The 12500-nt window shown below is 42.9% G+C and overlaps 4 non-coding genes across 4 annotated transcripts; all 4 read left to right on the plus strand.

Moving 5' to 3' along the window:
* The first annotated feature begins 831 nt into the window (after positions 1–831).
* On the plus strand, positions 832–913 carry TRNAS-AGA (transfer RNA serine (anticodon AGA)). Its single transcript has one exon. It is a non-coding gene; the product is annotated as a tRNA-Ser (tRNA).
* A 2849-nt stretch (positions 914–3762) lies between these two features.
* On the plus strand, positions 3763–3844 carry TRNAS-AGA (transfer RNA serine (anticodon AGA)). The gene has a single exon. It is a non-coding gene; the product is annotated as a tRNA-Ser (tRNA).
* A 2860-nt stretch (positions 3845–6704) lies between these two features.
* TRNAS-AGA (transfer RNA serine (anticodon AGA)) lies at positions 6705–6786 on the plus strand. Its single transcript has one exon. It is a non-coding gene; the product is annotated as a tRNA-Ser (tRNA).
* Positions 6787–9646: 2860 nt separating this feature from the next.
* TRNAS-AGA (transfer RNA serine (anticodon AGA)) lies at positions 9647–9728 on the plus strand. Its single transcript has one exon. It is a non-coding gene; the product is annotated as a tRNA-Ser (tRNA).
* The last annotated feature ends 2772 nt before the right edge of the window (positions 9729–12500 follow it).

A 12500-nucleotide genomic window follows, 5' to 3' on the forward strand; every position in this document is an offset into this window, starting at 1 on the left:
CTAGGGGTTACTGATATGTAATAAAATTGGAGTTTAAGGCTTGGCAAGTAGTTTTAAATGCCAAGTCGAAGTGGCAGTACACTGCAGCACAGGCACTGCAGTACCAGGCTTGAGACAGGTTTGAAATGCTATTTCTTTGGGCGGCACAATCAGTCCCTGGGTATATGGTATACCACTTTACAAGGGGCTTTCAAGTATATTAAATCTGTCAGTCAGGTATACTCCAATTATACACATGATTAGGGAAGAAGCACGTGCACTTCAGCACTGATTAGTAGCGATAAAGTGATCAGAGTCCTAAGGCCAACAAAAAGATACAGCAAAATGCGGAGGTGAAAAGCAATAAGGTGGGGTTGGGACCACCTTAAGAATGCAAGGTCTAACAAAAACGAACTACGGATAACATGAGTAAAACATCAGGTTTCTCTACAGCATTTGGTGAGACAAGTGGGCCTTCTTTTATCTTCCATAAATGCAATCTTTCCCGGACCCCTTTATTATATAGCTCTTCAAGGAAAAAATATGAAGCACTTACAAAGGAGCCTCAAATACTCAAAGATGGTAGACTTCTTTAATATGGGACATATACTAAAAGCAGCACGAAAACAGAGTGCAATAGGGTCCAAAAAACGTGAGTGACCCATGAGAGTATGCATGCAAGCCTATGGTATTCCAAACTAGAGATATACGCATGCAATTTTTGTTTTTAGGAGAGAATGTGCCTGCTGAAAAAAACCTTATTTTTAAAAAGTGCATTGCAGAATATCAGGAATTTGCTGTGGGACACCTTGAAAACTTGCATACAGATTATGTGCACACACCTTGTAGTCAGTTGTTGTGGCCGAGTGGTTAAGGTGATGGACTAGAAATCCATTGGGGTCTCCCCGCGCAGGTTCGAATCCTGCCGACAACGAGATTCTTTTTAACATCGGCTACAATTTCAGAAGTTAACCTTTAGTATTTCTTCCATGTCAGTTTTATAAATAGGTGGCGTATTTTGGTGTCACTATTGCCATAGCACATATTTATTATCGCTCCCCCTTTCATATCTTTGCTATAACTCTCGTCCTTCATTAGCGCTGGTGCAAACGCTTCAAATTATTATACCCTGGCTTTCTCGGTCATACCTGTGCATGCACTTGAAACTTACTTTACCAATAAAAGAAGCAAATATAGAAATAAAATAAAAGTGCTAGCTGGATTAGGCAAACACACTTCATAAAACTGCATTTTCTTTTCTATTCTCCCCCGTGTTACAAGCTTAACTGCTCCCTGTGTAATTTCTCTTAACCTGCTGTTCCTGGAAGAGAATTCCATCTACAAGCTCTTTCTGTGTTTTTTCCTAGTCTTTTCTTTCCCTTTTCTTAGATTTGTAACTGTTCCTTTACGTGCTCTATTTAGGCGCCATTAATCTCATTTGAGCTCCTTGTACCTGCTGCTGTTTTCTCCACACCTCATACTGTCTTTTCCCTCTTTCTCTGCGGTTGGTGGCTACTTTCCAAAGCGTCTGATGCCCCAATGTTCCTTCGTCTTGTTGTCAGACGTGAATTTGAAAAGCAACAAAATTAACAAGCCTTTACCACTCACACATGGCAGAAGTTTATACTTTAATTCAATGAGCTAAGAAAAGTGTGTTGTGGGGCCCCTACGAGCCATGGTGCTTGCTTCATCATAATTAGGCATGCAGTCATTAGCCACAGCTCTGATTATGGGTCACTGAGGTCAGTTTCAATAATTCCTCAAAAACCTAACCATGCAGTCCCCCCTAACTGTGTAGTTATCTTGCTTTACTGCTGTTTGTGTGATTAGCTGGGAGGAGCTCACGGCAGCATCCTCCCAATAAAAGTGTAGATGGACCGTTCCTTAACTCTTTCTTGCTTCACATACAGATGGCTTGAGGAGGTACAGGGGAGATGCAGGTCTAATAAACAGAATAGAATATCTGCGCCTGGTGTGTTTCTCTGCATTGGTGTCCCATCACAGGCCCACCAGTGTATGTGTGATCTTTGACTCCTGCCAGTTCACAAGCAGGCGGCCAGGAAACGGTTTCAGCCTATCAACCACTGAGGAGATAAAGCCTTTGTATAAGGAATGAGGAAGCAATGAACACATTCAGCCTATCACAGGAGTAGCCCTGAGTGTTCCGAATTATAATTTCTTCATGTCACTGTACGTTATTGAGCCCAAGTAGCTCGCCGTGATCGTATAGTGGTTAGTACTCTGCGTTGTGGCCGCAGCAACCTCGGTTCGAATCCGAATCACGGCATTGTGGTTGGCAATGTCACGGCAGTTGGGTTTTTCCTTTACAGAATTCCCAAATGTACCAGTTGTTTTTGTAAAATGTCTATTAAAAACAGATCCTTTTCAATATTTAAACGATCTAACAACAAATTATTTAAACACACATGATTATAAGATGTAGGTATACTGTACTTACGTAAAATTATCGTTCTTGAACATATTTGCGGTAAGGGGAGCGGAGCTCTCCCCCAGGCCAATCAGAATGCAGATGAATGCAGTTGCAGTTGAGTGACCTGTGTTGTGGCTGTCTACTGGGAATGCACATATGTAGCTGTCTCGCAGCCCAATCCAGACGTCAATCGAAGACAGGTTTCAATGCAAATAGAGCAGTAAGTGCAGAGAAATGCTCACTCTCTAAAAATGGCATTTATACAATAGTAAGATTAAATCCAACCTCACCAGTAGATAGGATTTATCAATAAATAAATAAAGCTTCTCCTCTCTGATATGGAATTACCCCCCAAAAAGTATAAGGGAATACCCAATGCTAACCTATGAGAGGGGCAGACCTCACAGTAGTGAAAAATGTAATAGACTGTTTGATACTACTAGGACATACAAACTACCACAGTACATGTATTACCTTTTACTTACATAGCATGATGCCCCTAGGACTACCTAGGGCCTACCTTAGGGGTTACTGATATGTAATAAAATTGGAGTTTAAGGCTTGGCAAGTAGTTTTAAATGCCAAGTCGAAGTGGCAGTACACTGCAGCACAGGCACTGCAGTAGCAGGCTTGAGACAGGTTTGAAATGCTATTTCTTTGGGCGGCACAATCAGTCCCTGGGTACATGGTATACCACTTTACAAGGGGCTTTCAAGTAAATTAAATCTGTCAGTCAGGTATACTCCAATTATACACATGATTAGGGAAGAAGCACGTGCACTTCAGCACTGATTAGTAGCGATAAAGTGATCAGAGTCCTAAGGACAACAAAAAGATACAGCAAAATGCGGAGGTGAAAAGCAATAAGGTGGGGTTGGGACCACCTTAAGAATGCAAGGTCTAACAAAAACGAACTAAGGATAACATGAGTAAAACATCAGGTTTCTCTACAGCATTTGGTGAGACAAGTGGGCCTTCTTTTATCTTCCATAAATGCAATCCTTCCCGGACCCCTTTATTATATAGCTCTTCAAGGAAAAAATATAAAGCACTTACAAAGGAGCCTCAAATACTCAAAGATGGTAGACTTCTTTAATATGGGACATATACTAAAAGCAGCACGAAAACAGAGTGCAATAGGGTCCAAAAAACTTGAGTGACCCATGAGAGTATGCATGCAAGCCTATGGTATTCAAAACTAGAGATATACGCATGCAATTTTTGTTTTTAGGAGAGAATGTGCCTGCTGAAAAAAACCTTATTTTTAAAAAGTGCATTGCAGAATATCAGGAATTTGCTGTGGGACACCTTGAAAACTTGCATACAGATTATGTGCACACACCTTGCAGTCAGTTGTTGTGGCCGAGTGGTTAAGGCGATGGACTAGAAATCCATTGGGGTCTCCCCGCGAAGGTTCGAATCCTGCCGACAACGAGAATCTTTTTAACATCGGCTACAATTTCAGAAGTTAACCTTTAGTATTTCTTCCATGTCAGTTTTATAAATAGGTGGCTTATTTTGGTGTCACTATTGCCATATCACATATTTATTATCGCTCCCCCTTTCATATCTTTGCTATAACTCTCGTCCTCCATTAGCGCTGGTGCAAACGCTTCAAATTATTATACCCTGGCTCTCTCGGTCATACCTGTGCATGCACTTGAAACTTACTTTACCAATAAAAGAAGCAAATAGAGAAATAAAATAAAAGTGCTAGCTGGATTAGGCAAACACACTTCATAAAACTGCATTTTCTTTTCTATTCTCCCCCGTGTTACAAGCTTAACTGCTCCCTGTGTAATTTCTCTTAACCTGCTGTTCCTGGAAGAGAATTTCATCTACAAGCTCTTTCTGTGTTTTTTCCTAGTCTTTTCTTTCCCTTTTCTTAGATTTGTAACTGTTCCTTTATGTGCTCTATTTAGGCGCCATTAATCTCATTTGAGCTCCTTGCACCTGCTGCTGTTTTCTCCACAACTCATACTGTCTTTTCCCTCTTTCTCTCTTTCTCTGCGGTTGGTGGCTACTTTCCAAAGCGTCTGATGCCCCAATGTTCCTTCGTCTTGTTGTCAGACGTGAATTTGAAAAGCAACAAAATTAACAAGCCTTTACCACTCACACATGGCAGAAGTTTATACTTTAATTCAATGAGCTAAGAAAAGTGTGTTGTGGGGCCCCTACGAGCCATGGTGCTTGCTTCATCATAATTAGGCATGCAGTCATTAGCCACAGCTCTAATTATGGGTCACTGAGGTCAGTTTCAATAATTCCTCAAAAACCTAACCATGCAGTCCCCCCTAACTGTGTAGTTATCTTGCTTTACTGCTGTTTGTGTGATTAGCTGGGAGGAGCTCACGGCAGCATCCTCCCAATAAAAGTGTAGATGGACCGTTCCTTAACTCTTTCTTGCTTCACATACAGATGGCTTGAGGAGGTACAGGGGAGATGCAGGTCTAATAAACAGAATAGAATATCTGCGCCAGGTGTGTTTCTCTGCATTGGTGTCCCATCACAGGCCCACCAGTGTATGTGTGATCTTTTACTCCTGCCAGTTCACAAGCAGGCGGCCAGGAAACGGTTTCAGCCTATCAACCACTGAGGAGATAAAGCCTTTGTATAAGGAATGAGGAAGCAATGAACACATTCAGCCTATCACAGGAGTAGCCCTGAGTGTTCCGAATTATAATTTCTTCATGTCACTGTATGTTATGGAGCCCAAGTAGCTCGCCGTGATTTTATAGTGGTTAGTACTCTGCGTTGTGGCCGCAGCAACCTCGGTTTGAATCCGAGTCACGGCATTGTGGTTGGCAATGTCACGGCAGTTGGGTTTTTCCTTTACAGAATTCCCAAATGTACCAGTTGTTTTTGTAAAATGTCTATTAAAAACAGATCCTTTTCAATATTTAAACGATCTAACAACAAATTATTTAACCACACATGATTATAAGATGTAGGTATACTGTACTTACTGACATAAATTATCGTTCTTGAACATATTTGCGGTAAGGGGAGCGGAGCTCTCCCCCAGGCCAATCAGAATGCAGATGAATGCAGTTGCAGTTGAGTGACCTGTGTTGTGGCTGTCTACAGGGAATGCACATATGGAGCTGTCTCGCAGCCCAATCCAGACGTCAATCGAAGACAGGTTTCAATGCAAATAGAGCAGTAAGTGCAGAGAAATGCTCACTCTCTAAAAATGGCATTTATACAATAGTAAGATTAAATCCAACCTCACCAGTAGATAGGATTTATCAATAAATAAATAAAGCTTCTCCTCTCTGATATGGAATTACCCCCCAAAAAGTATAAGGGAATACCCAATGCTAACCTATGAGAGGGGCAGACCTCACAGTAGTGAAAAATGTAATAGACTGTTTGATACTACTAGGACATACAAACTACCACAGTACATGTCTTACCTTTTACTTACATAGCATGATGCCCCTAGGACTACCTAGGGCCTACCTTAGGGGTTACTGATATGTAATAAAATTGGAGTTTAAGGCTTGGCAAGTAGTTTTAAATGTCAAGTCGAAGTGGCAGTACACTGCAGCACAGGCACTGCAGTAGCAGGCTTGAGACAGGTTTGAAATGCTATTTCTTTGGGCGGCACAATCAGTCCCTGGGTATATGGTATACCACTTTACAAGGGGCTTTCAAGTAAATTAAATCTGTCAGTCAGGTATACTCCAATTATACACATGATTAGGGAAGAAGCACGTGCACTTCAGCACTGATTAGTAGCGATAAAGTGATCAGAGTCCTAAGGCCAACAAAAAGATACAGCAAAATGCGGAGGTGAAAAGCAATAAGGTGGGGTTGGGACCACCTTAAGAATGCAAGGTCTAACAAAAACGAACTAAGGATAACATGAGTAAAACATCAGGTTTCTCTACAGCATTTGGTGAGACAAGTGGGCCTTCTTTTATCTTCCATAAATGCAATTTTTCCCGGACCCCTTTATTATATAGCTCTTCAAGGAAAAAATATAAAGCACTTACAAAGGAGCCTCAAATACTCAAAGATGGTAGACTTCTTTAATATGGGACATATACTAAAAGCAGCACGAAAACAGAGTGCAATAGGGTCCAAAAAACGTGAGTGACCCATGAGAGTATGCATGCAAGCCTATGGTATTCCAAACTAGAGATATACGCATGCAATTTTTGTTTTTAGGAGAGAATGTGCCTGCTGAAAAAAACCTTATTTTTAAAAAGTGCATTGCAGAATATCAGGAATTTGCTGTGGGACACCTTGAAAACTTGCATACAGATTATGTGCACACACCTTGCAGTCAGTTGTTGTGGCCGAGTGGTTAAGGTGATGGACTAGAAATCCATTGGGGTCTCCCCGCGCAGGTTCGAATCCTGCCGACAACGAGAATCTTTTTAACATCGGCTACAATTTCAGAAGTTAACCTTTAGTATTTCTTCCATGTCAGTTTTATAAATAGGTGGCGTATTTTGGTGTCACTATTGCCATAGCACATATTTATTATCGCTCCCCCTTTCATATCTTTGCTATAACTCTCGTCCTTCATTAGCGCTGGTGCAAACGCTTCAAATTATTATACCCTGGCTTTCTCGGTCATACCTGTGCATGCACTTGAAACTTACTTTACCAATAAAAGAAGCAAATAGAGAAATAAAATAAAAGTGCTAGCTGGATTAGGCAAACACACTTCATAAAACTGCATTTTCTTTTCTATTCTCCCCCGTGTTACAAGCTTAACTGCTCCCTGTGCAATTTCTCTTAACCTGCTGTTCCTGGAAGAGAATTCCATCTACAAGCTCTTTCTGTGTTTTTTCCTAGTCTTTTCTTTCCCTTTTCTTAGATTTGTAACTGTTCCTTTACGTGCTCTATTTAGGCGCCATTAATCTCATTTGAGCTCCTTGTACCTGCTGCTGTTTTCTCCACACCTCATACTGTCTTTTCCCTCTTTCTCTCTTTCTCTGCGGTTGGTGGCTACTTTCCAAAGCGTCTGATGCCCCAATGTTCCTTCGTCTTGTTGTCAGACGTGAATTTGAAAAGCAACAAAATTAACAAGCCTTTACCACTCACACATGGCAGAAGTTTATACTTTAATTCAATGAGCTAAGAAAAGTGTGTTGTGGGGCCCCTACGAGCCATGGTGCTTGCTTCATCATAATTAGGCATGCAGTCATTAGCCACAGCTCTGATTATGGGTCACTGAGGTCAGTTTCAATAATTCCTCAAAAACCTAACCATGCAGTCCCCCCTAACTGTGTAGTTATCTTGCTTTACTGCTGTTTGTGTGATTAGCTGGGAGGAGCTCACGGCAGCATCCTCCCAATAAAAGTGTAGATGGACCGTTCCTTAACTCTTTCTTGCTTCACATACAGATGGCTTGAGGAGGTACAGGGGAGATGCAGGTCTAATAAACAGAATAGAATATCTGCGCCAGGTGTGTTTCTCTGCATTGGTGTCCCATCACAGGCCCACCAGTGTATGTGTGATCTTTGACTCCTGCCAGTTCACAAGCAGGCGTCCAGGAAACGGTTTCAGCCTATCGACCACTGAGGAGATAAAGCCTTTGTATAAGGAATGAGGAAGCAATGAACACATTCAGCCTATCACAGGAGTAGCCCTGAGTGTTCCGAATTATAATTTCTTCATGTCACTGTGCGTTATTGAGCCCAAGTAGCTCGCCGTGATCGTATAGTGGTTAGTACTCTGCGTTGTGGCCGCAGCAACCTCGTTTCGAATCCGAGTCACGGCATTGTGGTTTGCAATGTCACGGCAGTGGGGTTTTTCCTTTACAGAATTCCCAAATGTACCAGTTGTTTTTGTAAAATGTCTATTAAAAACAGATCCTTTTCAATATTTAAACGATCTAACAACAAATTATTTAAACACACATGATTATAAGATGTAGGTATACTGTACTTACTGACATAAATTATCGTTCTTGAACATATTTGTGGTAAGGGGAGCGGAGCTCTCCCCCAGGCCAATCAGAATGCAGATGAATGCAGTTGCAGTTGAGTGACCTGTGTTGTGGCTGTCTACAGGGAATGCACATATGTAGCTGTCTCGCAGCCCAATCCAGACGTCAATTGAAGACAGGTTTTCATGCAAATAGAGCAGTAAGTGCAGAGAAATGCTCACTCTCTAAAAATGGCATTTATACAATAGTAAGATTAAATCCAACCTCACCAGTAGATAGGATTTATCAATAAATAAATAAAGCTTCTCCTCTCTGATATGGAATTACCCCCCAAAAAGTATAAGGGAATACCCAATGCTAACCTATGAGAGGGGCAGACCTCACAGTAGTGAAAAATGTAATAGACTGTTTGATACTACTAGGACATACAAACTACCACAGTACATGTCTTACCTTTTACTTACATAGCATGATGCCCCTAGGACTACCTAGGGCCTACCTTAGGGGTTACTGATATGTAATAAAATTGGAGTTTAAGGCTTGGCAAGTAGTTTTAAATGTCAAGTCGAAGTGGCAGTACACTGCAGCACAGGCACTGCAGTAGCAGGCTTGAGACAGGTTTGAAATGCTATTTCTTTGGGCGGCACAATCAGTCCCTGGGTATATGGTATACCACTTTACAAGGGGCTTTCAAGTAAATTAAATCTGTCAGTCAGGTATACTCCAATTATACACATGATTAGGGAAGAAGCACGTGCACTTCAGCACTGATTAGTAGCGATAAAGTGATCAGAGTCCTAAGGCCAACAAAAAGATACAGCAAAATGCGGAGGTGAAAAGCAATAAGGTGGGGTTGGGACCACCTTAAGAATGCAAGGTCTAACAAAAACGAACTAAGGATAACATGAGTAAAACATCAGGTTTCTCTACAGCATTTGGTGAGACAAGTGGGCCTTCTTTTATCTTCCATAAATGCAATCCTTCCCGGACCCCTTTATTATATAGCTCTTCAAGGAAAAAATATAAAGCACTTACAAAGGAGCCTCAAATACTCAAAGATGGTAGACTTCTTTAATATGGGACATATACTAAAAGCAGCACGAAAACAGAGTGCAATAGGGTCCAAAAAACTTGAGTGACCCATGAGAGTATGCATGCAAGCCTATGGTATTCCAAACTAGAGATATACGCATGCAATTTTTGTTTTTAGGAGAGAATGTGCCTGCTGAAAAAAACCTTATTTTTAAAAAGTGCATTGCAGAATATCAGGAATTTGCTGTGGGACACCTTGAAAACTTGCATACAGATTATGTGCACACACCTTGCAGTCAGTTGTTGTGGCCGAGTGGTTAAGGCGATGGACTAGAAATCCATAGGGGTCTCCCCGCGCAGGTTCGAATCCTGCCGAAAACGAGAATCTTTTTAACATCGGCTACAATTTCAGAAGTTAACCTTTAGTATTTCTTCCATGTCAGTTTTATAAATAGGTGGCTTATTTTGGTGTCACTATTGCCATATCACATATTTATTATCGCTCCCCCTTTCATATCTTTGCTATAACTCTCGTCCTTCATTAGCGCTGGTGCAAACGCTTCAAATTTTTATACCCTGGCTCTCTCGGTCATACCTGTGCATGCACTTGAAACTTACTTTACCAATAAAAGAAGCAAATAGAGAAATAAAATAAAAGTGGTAGCTGGATTAAGCAAACACACTTCATAAAACTGTATTTTCTTTTCTATTCTCCCCCGTGTTACAAGCTTAACTGCTCCCTGTGTAATTTCTCTTAACCTGCTGTTCCTGGAAGAGAATTTCATCTACAAGCTCTTTCTGTGTTTTTTCCTAGTCTTTTCTTTCCCTTTTCTTAGATTTGTAACTGTTCCTTTACGTGCTCTATTTAGGCGCCATTAATCTCATTTGAGCTCCTTGTACCTGCTGCTGTTTTCTCCACACCTCATACTATCTTTTCCCTCTTTCTCTCTTTCTCTGCGGTTGGTGGCTACTTTCCAAAGCGTCTGATGCCCCAATGTTCCTTCGTCTTGTTATCAGACGTGAATTTGAAAAGCAACAAAATTAACAAGCCTTTACCACTCACACATGGCAGAAGTTTATACTTTAATTCAATGAGCTAAGAAAAGTGTGTTGTGGGGCCCCTACGAGCCATGGTGCTTGCTTCATCATAATTAGGCATGCAGTCATTAGCCACAGCTCTGATTATGGGTCACTGAGGTCAGTTTCAATAATTCCTCAAAAACCTAACCATGCAGTCCCCCCTAACTGTGTAGTTATCTTGCTTTACTGCTGTTTGTGTGATTAGCTGGGAGGAGCTCACGGCAGCATCCTCCCAATAAAAGTGTAGATGGACCGTTCCTTAACTCTTTCTTGCTTCAAATACAGATGGCTTGAGGAGGTACAGGGGAGATGCAGGTCTAATAAACAGAATAGAATATCTGCGCCAGGTGTGTTTCTATTTCTATTTTCTATTTTGGGGTTTTGTAAAGCGCATGGTGACGCACAACGGCGTGTCCCCGCGCTGAGGAGCTACTTTATTCCTGGACCCTACAATAGCGGCACACCTACTGGGCGAATAGAGCAGTTTTGAGCTTAGCTCTGAAAATTGACTCAGATGGCTCTAGTCGTAGCGCCATGGGCAGCTGATTCCATCTGGCGGCTGCAAGGTATCTAAAAGATCTACCCCCCATCCGAGCTCTGGATACCTTAGGGACAGCCAGGAGTCCAGAGCCAGAAGATCTTAGAGAGCGGGGAGGCTCATAAGGTGTCAAGAGTCCTTGTAGAGGGAGAGGGGATTTCCCATGAATGATCCGATGGCACGTGCAGAGTGCTTTGAATTCTACCCTGCTTCTGACCGGGAGCCAGTGAAAGGACCGGAGAGCCGCTACAGAAGCAGCTCTTCTGGGTAATCTAAGCACCAGTCGTGCAGCAGCGTTCTGTAGGACCTGTAAGCGGCTGAGATTCTTCTCCAGGGTACCTAAATACAGAAGATTGCCATAGTCCATCTTCGAAGTGACTAGTGCATGTACCAAGGTCTGTCGGGCTCTCACAGGCAAGAACTTCAGCGTCTTTCTGAGGCTTTTGAGGGTCCCAAAGCATTGTCCCACCAACTGATTGATCTGAGGGCCAAAGGTGAGGGCGGCATCAAACCAAATGCCCAGATTCCTTGCTTTTTGGCAAGGGGTGGGTGTTGGGCCCAGGGAAGATGGCCACCATGCCGACGTCCACGCAGACTGGCGGCCCCCCACGACCAGCACCTCGGTCTTGCCTCCATTAAGCTTGAGGCAGTTGGCGGACATCCAGGCAGCCAGGTCTTGCATGCATGCTCTAAAGGTGTCCGCCGAAAGATCGGGTGCGCGCGATAGGGAGATAACCAGCTGCGTGTCATCGGCATACGACACCAAGCTGAGGCCGTGACTCTCTACTAAGGTGGCAATTGGAGCGACATAAAGATTAAAGAGTGTTGGACTCAGGGACGAGCCCTGCGGCACCCCCTGGTCCAAAGGAATTCGCTCCGAGTAGTGGTCACCCTGCCTCACTTGGAAACCCCGGCCAGTGAGAAATGAATAAATCCATTTCAACGCTGCCCCTTTCACCCCAACCTTGTCCAGACACTGTAGCAGGATGGAATGTGCCACAGTGTCGAACGCGGCGCTAAGATCTAGTAAAATTAGCGCCATTGTTTGTCCCTCGTCAGCACCCTGCCGGAGGGCTTCAGTAGCCCTCAGAAGGGCGGACTCCGTCGAATGACGGGGCCGGAATCCAAATTGGGTAGGATGAAGATGGTTGCCTTCCTCTACATATGTCATTAGCTGTTTGTTTGCCACCTTCTCCGCTACCTTGGAGAGATAGGGCAGCAGGGAGATGGGGCGCAAATTGTCCAAATTCTCAAAGCTAATGTTAGGCTTCTTGCGGAGGGGAAGCACCACAGCCTGTTTCCAGTCCTCGGGTATAGAACTGGATCGGAAAGAGACATCTAGCACATGCCTGATGTAGGGTTCCAAGGTCTCCAAGCTGTTGCTCAATCTTTTAGGGGGTGCGGGATCTCGAGGGGAACCAGATTTAACAGACCTACAGATTTTGATTAGCTCTTCCGGTGAAGGGGTGATAAAGTTAAGTAACTGATTACCATCATCTTCCTCTGCTGCTAGGTCTATTGGCTCTTCCGCTGCA

This window comes from Lissotriton vulgaris, unplaced genomic scaffold (assembly GCF_964263255.1).
Source record: "Lissotriton vulgaris unplaced genomic scaffold, aLisVul1.2 SCAFFOLD_301, whole genome shotgun sequence".
NCBI classification, from domain to species: domain Eukaryota; kingdom Metazoa; phylum Chordata; class Amphibia; order Caudata; family Salamandridae; genus Lissotriton; species Lissotriton vulgaris.